This window comes from Lolium rigidum, chromosome 6 (assembly GCF_022539505.1).
Source record: "Lolium rigidum isolate FL_2022 chromosome 6, APGP_CSIRO_Lrig_0.1, whole genome shotgun sequence".
Taxonomy (NCBI): domain Eukaryota; kingdom Viridiplantae; phylum Streptophyta; class Magnoliopsida; order Poales; family Poaceae; genus Lolium; species Lolium rigidum.
The window spans coordinates 140,802,651-140,814,068 of record NC_061513.1 but is presented as its reverse complement, the minus strand read 5'-3'; the positions used below and the strand labels follow the sequence as shown (position 1 = coordinate 140,814,068).

The following is an 11,418-nucleotide window of genomic DNA, read 5'->3' as shown; positions in this document are numbered from 1 at the left end:
GATTCTCCCAACTGACAAGTGAAGTGACTGAACTATATTCTGGTGAAAGGTTACATGAACACTACCAACCATTCTAAAGTAAAAGTACTCCCTTCGTTCCAAATTAGTTGCAGCAGATTCGTCTAGATGTATCTACACACTAAAATGTGTCTACATACATGCGAATCTAGACAAATCTAAGTCAACTGATTTCAAACAGAGGGGATATATAAATGTTTACCAAAATACAGTTGCTAAAGGATAGTACATCAGTGGCCAGGAAAATATAACAGAACACTCACGGCAGTGTCGATAAGACCAAATGCCTTCTCTAATATACTTTTCCTTATAGAGTCCATTTGAACAAGTTGCTTCCCAAACTGTTTCACCAAATGATGACATGTTAGTGATGTAAATTTACTTCTAGGCAAAAGAACATGCTAGAATTCTGATGTAAAGAATATAGCAAGTATGAAGAGAAAATTTGGACAGGTAACGAATGTACCTGCTCCTTAAAGCTATCATAGATGACAGCAAGAATCAAGTTTGTCAGGAAATAAACTCCCAGAAGCACGTAGACAATAAAAAATAGAGAATACCAGCGAGATATCCTGCTCCAAATGTGTTAAGGTGAACTTGTATTCGGGTGGACTGCAATTATCATAAACACAACAGAAATAGTGATAGCCATCTTACTTGTAAGCAGGGACCCAAACGTCAGGATTATTAGAGGTGGTGAAGAGGACAAACATTTGATACAGTGTTTCGCCGTATGATGAAAAAATGGTCTTTCCTTGTAGAGTGTCCTCAAACGTTACATAAGCTAGCCAGCTTGCAAATAAGAGGAACAACCAGAGAGAGGGCCTACATAACATAGATGACCCAAAGCGATACATCAAAAGTGAACAGACAATACAATACAAACATTAATGTGAACATGCAGAAGCACACAAGCTGTTGTGTGGTATATAAATTGACATAAGAGAGGATCATTCTAGCTGCTGGGACTATAATAAGTATAGTTACGTATCGAATTTTCTAGTGTAGAGCGCAAAGAAATACAGGAAAAGTTGTGCAATAAATGACCCATCCCATCCTATTTATCAGTTGGTGCCCTCACACAATTGAACTACATGTGCCACGTACCTCTTACTCCGTACAATTGATGATACCTAACAAAATCCTCGTGAGTTCATGGAAAAAAATCTAATGACTTGTTCTGGAGTAAACTTGTAATCCTTCTATGTCTTACAATGCATATGCATGTGGAATTTGTGTACATATAATAAACCTTACCAAAACATTAAGGTATGTCCCAATAAGGCCGTACAGTGTAATAGCACACATTCGCAATTCCCTATTGCAGACAGAAGATTATGTTAATCTATCTGTCAAACACATAAAATATTACCTTTCTTAGATAAAATCAGCATATATCTTACCTCACAATCATATATCTATTTGTTATCAAACATTGGATAAAGAATAAACATAGCACCAACTTAACAAGACTGTGTTGGGCATCATATTTCTGTATTATTTCTTGTGGGGCCTGTCTTGTACTCTGAACATTATGATTATACTCTAGATATTTGCATTACATATTACTTATCAATGTATTTAGTTAGGAGCATTCTCACTCTGTTCAATAAGATACCAACAGTGACAGATAAAATGACGCATACCTGATAGTCATGATTAGAAACGCTACGCGGATGTATGGAGCTACTCTGAAAGGTTGGGCACTGAAGGCAAACACCAGTATGTCACATGCTAAGATGAAGAGAAGAAGAATCTACAAGGTAAAGCAGGAACCTGGGTGAACAATAGTAAACTAGTAGGCAAAATTCCAGATCTAACACAGCAGGGTAATCTAATAAAATAAAAATCAAGTTTGAAGACACACAGTCAAAACTTCAAAGGATTTAAACTGTGAGAAGTGGTATGCCAAAGAATATAAGTAATGTACAAAAAAGGGAAAAGCGCAACTAATTTTTTAACTTAGCTTACCAACATATAGCTTTATGAAATCTGCACACTGTTGGGAATGGGCAACTATCATTCACGGTGGGTCAAAAGCCAAGACATGTACAGGTGAGGCAAAGTGCATGAAACCCCTTATATAATGGGGATATACAATAAAGAGGGCTACGCATCTCTAGCACGCCCCCTCAAACTCATGTTGGATCAACAATACTAAGTTTGGAGAGAAAGAACCCATATTGCACTCTAGTGTGGGCCTTCATGAAGAAATCCACCAAGTGTAACTTGGAAGGCACAGACTGAAGAGCGAGAACCTGTGTGCACAAAGGAGGCATCAACGCATATGTGCTTGGCGAGTTCATGCTTCACCGGATCACGCGCAATGCTGATAGCACATGTAGTGTTTGACAAGACAGGAGTTGGCGTGGTAGTAGAAACACCGAAATCCTCCTTTAACTACAGTAACCAAGTCACATATACCGTTAATCGAGCCATATCTTGCAACTTTGTTTCTTTGTCTTCCAAGTAATGAGGGAATCACCAAGAAACACACAATAAGCACAGCGATCCGAAAGATCGCAATCCCACGTAGCATCTAAGGAGCTGAAACAGGGAAAGAAGAGACAGCGAGAGATCGTGCCACGAAGATATCGTAGAACACGGAGGTGACTATAGTGAACCAAGATGAGAGGAGAGGCGAACTGACTCAAAATGTGGACACGATAGGAGATATCCGGACGAGTGATAGCTAGATAGACAAAGCTTCCAACCAAGTGACGATAGCGCATTGGAATAGACAATGGATCACCATCAGAGGCATGAAGGTGAACATTGACCTCCATAAGAGTCTCGATAATGCGCTCATCACCAAGAGCGGCATGAGAAAGAAGGTCCTAGATGTACTTCTCCTAGGAGATGTATAAGCCAACGGAGGTAGTGGAATCCTCAATCACAAGAAAGTTACAAAGAGGACCAAGATCAATCATAAGAAACTGCTCACGAAGACGGACCTTAAGAAAGGTGATGTACTCAAAGTCGTCACCAATGATGATATAGCGGAAGAAGAATCCAACCATGAGAAGAAGTGTGGACAAAAAGCGTTGGATCATGTGCGCTAGGTGAGAAGCCATCACCAATCACCACGGAGGCGAAACGCTCAAACCAGGCACGAGGGGCTTGCTTAAGGCCATAGAGGGAGAGCCAAAGATGGGCCATAGAGGGAGCGCCAAAGATGGCAGAGCGTGCCATCGGGAATAGTGCCCAGTGTTGCACGAATATAAACCTCCTCACGTAACTCGCCATTAAGAAAAACATTTCTGAACAGCAAGCTGAGAGAGACCAATGACGAATAGAAGTGACATAAAGAAGAGCACGAACAGTGGTTATATGAGCCACATGAGCAAATGTCTCATCATAATCTCAGCCATGCTCCTGCTGAAAGCCGCAAGCAACAAGACGATCTTTGTAACGCTCAAGAGAACTTTCGGAAACAGATCTTGATCTTATAGACTCACTTACATGTGATGGCAATATCATCCCGATAAGAAGTTGGATCAAAGATAGCGGAAAGACCGTAGGAGGCAAGGGAATAGCGATCTGGTGGGGGACAAGGCCAAGCACGAAGATCATGAGTCAGTTAGGGCGTAGAAGACGGCACACCCGCATCACGCTGACGATGAGAATAGTGAAATAGAAAGGGGGATGAGGGGGAATCACCGGAGGCGAGAGAGAGGAGGAGACATCAGGGAGGAAGGTGAAGAGTGAGGCGGCAAAAGAGAGGAACATGTAAATGAAGACGGTGTTTCATTGGCAATGGGGGGCTCGGAGGAGTGGGAACATGAGGCACGGGAACATGAGAAAAGAGATGCCCTCCACAGAAAATGGGGAGGAAGGAGATAGAATGGATGAGACTCATCAAAAGTCACGGCTCAAGAAATGCGCATCCGACGACCAACTAGATCCCAACACCGATAAACCTTATGATTATTACTGTATCCACGAAATAACACTCAGTATGAGAGGTTAGTTTGGTGCATTCTCGCGGGACAAGAAGGACATAGCAAACGCAATCAAACAGACGAAGCGCTGAGTACTCATGAGAACAACTAGAAAGGCGTTCAAGAGGAGCGTCGTCTTGCAGGGCAGTCAAGGATTGAATGTTGATGAGATAGGTGGAAACCAACACAGCATCAACCCAAAAGTGAGGTGGAAGAGAGCCGGCAATCATCATCGCACAAGCCGTCTCAAGCATGTGCCAATGCTTGCGCTTAGCCACGCCATTCTGAGATTAGAGCCTGTACAAGAGAACAAGAGAACTGAGTGGGAGTACCGTGCTCAACAAGAAATCCACGCAATTTCTAGGAGATGTACTCTCCAACATAGTCATCTTGAAACACACGAATATGCATGGAAAACTGAATGTAAACCATAGCAGCAAAACGCTTATATACAGAGAGAACCTCACTACGACAAGTCAAAGTAAAGCCAAGTATAGCGAGAGAAGTCATCGATAAACATGACACACTATCGAGACGAAACATCGATAAACATGACACATCCTGGAAAGAGCAAGAGTCAACGTTAAGGATAACACAGAACCAGAATTAGCAAGCTGAGCAACGGAAAACAAGGAAAACAAATTCATGGTCTGACAACGTAGGAAGAAGTAGAAAGTGTGCCGCGACTAGCAACTGAAAGAGAAGTGCCATCAAGAACATTGATAGGAAGATCAAGAGACGGAAGAGAGGTCGGAGTCAAAGAATCAAAAGACATAGAAAAGAAGCTCTAGAATCCAGAACACACGAAGATGAACCTGACTGTGTAGAAGGTAGGCGCTCAATGCTAGTCACAGTCTCACAGATCCCATCTACCAGCCGAAGATGAGCCAAAAGAAGCAAGCATGCTCTTAAGCCTCACAATATCCTGCCCGGTGAAGGAGGCAACCGAATAAGAAGAACGAGTTCCAGTAGACGATGTGGGCGCACCATGGCGCATGTCCAGTTGCTTCTTGAAATAATCACTCTGGGTGGGACAAGAACGGTGTCACCCCCACCATGGAGGGCATTAATGCCCAGTTGCTTCTTGAAATAATCACTCTGGGTGGGACAAGAACGGTGTCACCCCCACCATGGAGGGCATTAATGCATCAGGTTGTAGAGTAGAAGCTCGAGCAGCGAGCACAAATGGTACCGCAACCCAGAGACAGCACCACTGAGATAGGAACACGGCCGCAAGTAAACAACTAAGCATGTCGGGGCTCAAACTTCGGGCAAAATCGAGACAAGAACTCATAGATGAACTAAAACTTCAAGTCGGGCAAGTACTGAAGTACCACATATAGCGGTGCAAAGGGACTCGAGTTGTCGCCAAATAGCAGAACTATGTGTGTAGAACTCATCAACTAGTCACCTTGCTGAAGAGCATGTTCTTGACGTACCACAGATAAATAGAGAGCATCACCAGATGGCTGATAGCGCTGACGAAAGTGAGACCACATCTCAGAGACAGTACTAAGGCCCATAAACTTATATGCAAACTAAGGTTGAACACTAAGTGAGAACTACCGCAGCCTTAGCATCCTCGTCACACGAGTGTAAGCAGCCAGATCATCACAATAGGTGGCAAGAGCATCTGAGTAGGCACCTATTGATCATAAGCATCATCTGCAGCAGCCTCGGTAGTCTTGTTTGCATCCTTATCAACCTGTGAAGCAATAGGCAGAAGGACACGTGGCATGAGCGAGGTAGGAGCCACAAGAGCAACGGGGCACGGCCGACAAGAGACCACACCACAGGGAACACCCTAGAGTCGAATACCATGCCCTATGGATGCACATGAAGGCAACAAACTCGCCATAGTTGGTACCATCGAACATCACCGAGCAACGAGGTATAGGGACATAGCCCAACGAAGAGGACGACTTGGTGGTACACCTCTTTTTTTTCCTCCGTCAACTCTTAGACCCACCTAGGCCCGAGCAAAAGAGGCAGGAAACTAAGCGAGCATCCATGCTAAGGCCCGAGCGGCCGACACAGGAGCTCTCGGGGACGTTCCTGTCGTGGGGTCCACGGTGGTAGCGGCGGCCAGAACGAGGAGATGGCCGCGGGATCCAGAGGGGTCCGCTTGGGGCTGTATCGGGGGGCGGTGGAAGCCGGATGGCGGCTAGAACGTGGGTTGTGGGCCGATTCGGAGGAGGGAGAGCAGCAGGGCATCAGTAGAGGAAGAACAGCGACCCGGGCTGTGTAGCAGCTCTATTTCGAGTAGAAGATGCAGCCACCTAGCAATGACAGTCGGAAGAGCTAGCGACGTTGGCCGGGAGAGCTAGCGACCTCGGGGGTGGTGGACAAAGCACAAAGTTGTTGCATGCAGAGAGACCCTCAAGTTGCTCTAATACCATGTTGGTAATGGGCAACTATCATTAACAAGGGGCCAAAAGCCAATACATGTAGAGGTGAGGCGAAGTGCAGGAAACCCCTTCAAATTTTTTTCCCTTGTTTTGTACAGTATTATTAGGTAGAGCCGTAGGTAGAAAGGCCAAAAATGTTCAATCTCACTGCTGAAACATTTTCCAATCTTTCATTGTTCTTACAGTTATCGTTCTGATTAAACTTGGGCCCATATAGAAGAAAATGATTGGCCTTTCTTTGCGATGCATCTTTCAGACTTTCACAATGCATAAAAGCTACATTCACTAAGACAACTCATGTGAATAATCAGATTTTCCATGTTCGCAGAAATTCATTACCAAACTATGCGCTTTCAGAAAGACAGAATGGTTACCTTCAACTTATTGATGGTGCTTTTCCAGAAAATATTTAGACCTTCATAAGAAAGTGGACAAAAGATATCCAGTGCAAGAATAACAAGTGTAATCCCCTGAAATTTAAAACAATCATGTAGAGATCCATACATCAGATTGAGAATTGTAGTACAGCTGAATTTAAGCAGCTGGATGCACTAAAATACATATTGTCTGATGCTACTAACTATTCAAAACATCTAAAAATTGAACAAACTTTTTAGCAGCCGAGATTACTTCACTAATTTTCAGGTTTCTTCAATATTCTCCATCGAAGTGAAAAGTGTAATTCTCAAAGCAACTTGAGGACTTAACTTAAACATCTACTGTTGACAATAATGCTTAAGGATTTCTGTAATTATGGTTTCGACACAGCACAGAAGTACTATCCTCATAAATACTACCTCCATCCCAAAGCTTAAGGCTTTTTTTTTTTAAAAGTCAAACCAAGTAAAATTTGACCAAACTTTTAGAACAATCTATCAACAAATATAATATTTTGTAGATACCATACGAAAATATATTTCATTATCTATTTAATGATATTAGTTTTGTATTTTCCATGTTAATATTTTTTGGTAAAAGCTTAGTCAAACTTGACATAGTTTGACTTTCTAAAAATAATATAAGCCTTCAGCTTTGGGATGGAGGTAGTAATGCCTTACCTCATAGATAAGCGATTCAGTTTTGCTGAAGTACGGCAACTGCCCAAGAAAGTAAAGATCCCTTTGATCACAAGCATGTTCAGCATCTTTCCGGCACCACAGAGGTTTCTGGAATGCAACCGAAATAACTCACAGTCAGAAATGTTACCAGCACTTAAGATGCCTACTTACTATTAGAATAATACATGGTCAATCTTGAGTCTTATACAAAAGAAATAGACAGAATGCACTTTCTGAGAACTAACCTCGAGAAAATTCAAGAGAATCAAAGCAAATAGGTTGAGTGACCACACCCAGTCAAACCGGAGATACACAAAATAGAACCCCATAGCCCTCTCGAACCTTGTGTCATTCAAGACATCCTCGGGGATACCAACACCATCTTCTGCCTGCCAAGTAATTGTAATCAGATATTTGAGCAAGTCAAGAGAAGCAACGAGAATCACAGATGAACAGTTGGTTTCATATCACCAAAGAAGCCACAACACATATTCTTCCAAAAAAAAAAGAAGGGGGTTTGCAATATGGTCTGATAACTGCAACCTAGCTTTCAGGGGAAGATTCAATTTCTCCTGATTGCATTGCAAAAGAATATGGAACAGTAAGGGCCTTAATCTAAGTTTTCCTATGAAATACTACCAAACATTATATCATTGTACTGGTGAAAGCTTCAGGCAAAATGTCATTGTAGATTGTAGTTTGTTTTTCAGTCGAAATATATCACCATTGTTATTATAATATACAAATGTTAAATTCCATATATAAGGAAAAAAATTAGATCAACTCCTAACAATTTTAGCAGGTCGTCAGATAGGCAGATACCGCCCGTGGAACACAAGTGCACTGCCAAACAGGTGGTACAACATCAGATAGCTGAACTTCGAATTGGTGAGCTTCTGAATTCAAACAGAATAACACGTTTGCATATTGGCATTGCCCCGTAAGTGATGTCCCTTGTATGCAAAATTCGGCATGGGGAAAGCATCCAACACTCATAAGCCACCCAAGACCAAAGCAAAAGATACATCAGGAGGCACCTCTGCCTCCGAACCACCAAGGCACAGTAGTTGCAGCCACATAGAGCTAAGCGCCAAATCGGCATGCCGGAGCTTAAGGCAGACAATTCATCAAACATGACTCCTACATCATCTCAGTCTCCGGCGAGCAACTCGGTTCCCGGCTACAGTCTAGAGCAAACGGCGCAGCTCAACGAACCAGAGCAAATTTAGAGGAACAGAGGAAGGAGGTGCGAGCAAGAGAGAGCGGGGAGTGGGCACTGACGAGGTCGACGAGAGCGGCCGCCTTCTGGTAGCGGTCGCCGTAGGCTAGCGCGTCCGAGCGCCTGCGGTACTTCTTGGAGCCCTGCGGGCCGAGGCGGGTGCCGGAGGACGGCGCGCCGCGCTCCGGCGCCTCCTCGGTGATGAGAGGCGCCTCCGCTCCACTCATCTCTCTCGCGCGCTCGCCTAGCTAGAGCGAGATTGGATGGAAGCGGAGATCTGAAGCTACGAGCGGAATTGGAACTGGAATTTGCTTTGCGGACTGGATTATTAGTTTAAACGTGTGCTGTGTGGTGAGGGAGCGCGATTAGAAGCAGTCGGGATGGATCGTGTTGAGGCAGTAGTCGGCCACGTTGCAGGCAGGCAGCTCCCTCTGGCGCTCTCGCTAGACACACGTCGTCCATAATCCCGTTGCGACTAGCACGAGCCAATAGCGATCAGGGACAGCGCACAACGGTATGCTCGACGTAGCTTTCGGTACATTGTTTTTTGGAAAACGCTTCCGATCCGGCGACCGATCGCTTCGTCGGTCGCTCAGCTCCCGCGCGGCCCATATAGGTCTGGTTTTTCGGCCCAAAACTGGAGTGTTGCTTTTTTTTTAAGAAATGTGCAGTGTTGTTTTCAGATTTGTAACAACTCCCGCGCGGCCCATATAGGCCTGGTTTTTCGGCCCAAAACTGGAGTGTTGCTTTTTTTTTTAAGAAATGTGCAGTGTTGTTTCCAGATTTGTAACAATTAGATAAAAATTTGTTGTAAACTCACACGACATAATTTGTAAGTTTTTTCTAAGTGATATGTTACGAAAATGCGTGTTTCTTGATATGTTGTAAACAGATGACTTTTTTGTTATAATTATTTTGTGATTTTTGGTGTAATTGTTTTAGTCATGGACACTTTTTTTTCGTAGAGATGTTGTATACGTTTGTTAGTTTTGTAACTATTGCATATAAATTTTATAAAGAAAGCATGTAAGAGATGTTGTAATGTTTACCTGGGCGTTTGCCATAATTTTTTTGTTGTTGTAATCGCCTATAATTTTTGGTAAAATACTTGGTGATTTTTATTGTAATTAATATGTAGAAAATGTATTATTGTTTAACCAATTTTTCATAGTCACGAACACATGTTTTTTTGTTGTTATAGCTTTTGATTTTTTATTGTAATTGTTGTCAATATTTGTTGTAAACCAACATGTAGAAAAATAGTTGTTAATTATCCATTTTTTATAACATTTACATTTTGAATTTTGTTGTGAATATTTTGTTGTAATAGTATATTTTTTTTGTAAGCGGGGTGAGGATTTTGTTGTAAGCTCGGGAAGAGAAGGGCTGCAGGGTTGAGTTTCCAAAAAATAGGAGGCAAAACGTAAAAGTTACATTGCGGTTGATTCTGGACGTCGGATCTCGATCGAACGGAGCGGAGGGCAACCGATTTTACTCTGTTTTTCAGTCGACCGACGCTCAGCGTCGCCCTTGTTTTTTCCTTTCGAGGAGCTTTCGGCACAGTTGGGGAATTATCGGATCGGGGCGGATAGCTGGATATCTGCGGGGCCATATCCTCGACAGGAATTTGCATCCTCGTCCCTGGAATTACTGAAAATATGCAAAGACTCCCAATTCAGCATTGCCAAGAAGCGTGAGCTTCAAATTGTGTCGGTGTCATAACTATGTCTGTGCTTCCACAGGCAGCTCTATTCATTCTTATGGGGCGCCATGTGTACTGTCATGATGCACGTTGTGTGTTTTTGAGCAAAACTGTGGGCCAAGCTTTAGATCCAGCGTAAAAAGTTGAGTTCTAAAATTAGATGAGGCCAGATTGCATCGATCTTTCTTTAGGGCTACCCTAGCTAGCGATCGTTTGCTGAAAGCAAATTGAGCGATCGGTTTAGGACATAATTTTTTTTCCATTTTAGGAATATTTTGGACTGTAGTATATCCTATTTCAGGAAAGTTCTGCATGCATGTAGAAGGGAACAAATCTGATGACGTAAAGCGAGAATCTTTCTCAATTCGAAAATTCAAAACATTTTATCTCACAAACGACAACTCCGATTTAAGATCTGTTTTCACCTATGAGTCGGTCTCGTCGAGATCTTCAAAACTAGCACCCATGTTTATATGTTTCGACAAACTTTTTTTTGGGCTAAAAGTTATCAACTCTCTCTATCTTGAATAATCAACCCCTCCGTACTTGAGTGATCAACGGTGAATATATAAAATTATCAACATGGTGCGAGGCTATTGAGGGAAAGTTACGCATGCATGCACAAAATAGACGAATCTGCCGATGTCGACGGAATCTTTTCCAAATTTGAAAATTCAAAACGTTTTATCTCACAAACGACAACTCCAAATTAAGATCTGTTTTCACCTATGCGTTGGTCCCGACGAGATCTTCAAAAATAGCACCCATGTTGATATGTTTCGAGAAACTTTTTTTCGGGCTAAAAGTTATCAACCATCTCTATCCGAATAATCAACCCCTCCGTACTTGAGTGATCAACGTAAATGTATAAAATTATCAACCTGGTGCAGGCTATTGAAGGAAAGTTCTGCATGCATGCACAAATAGACGAATCTGCTGATGTCAGCGAAATCTTTTCCAAATTTTTAAATTCAAAACGTTTTAACTTTCAAACGACAACTCCAAATTAAGATTCGCTTTCACCAATAAATCCGTCTCGATGAGATCTTCAAAACTAGCACCCATGTTGATA

At 42.6% G+C, this 11,418-nt stretch overlaps 1 pseudogene; it reads right to left on the bottom strand.

Annotated features, from left to right (window-relative positions):
• Window positions 1-12: 12 nt before the first annotated feature.
• On the bottom strand, window positions 13-9,058 carry LOC124666186 (annotated as a pseudogene).
• Between the last annotated feature and the right edge of the window lie 2,360 nt (window positions 9,059-11,418).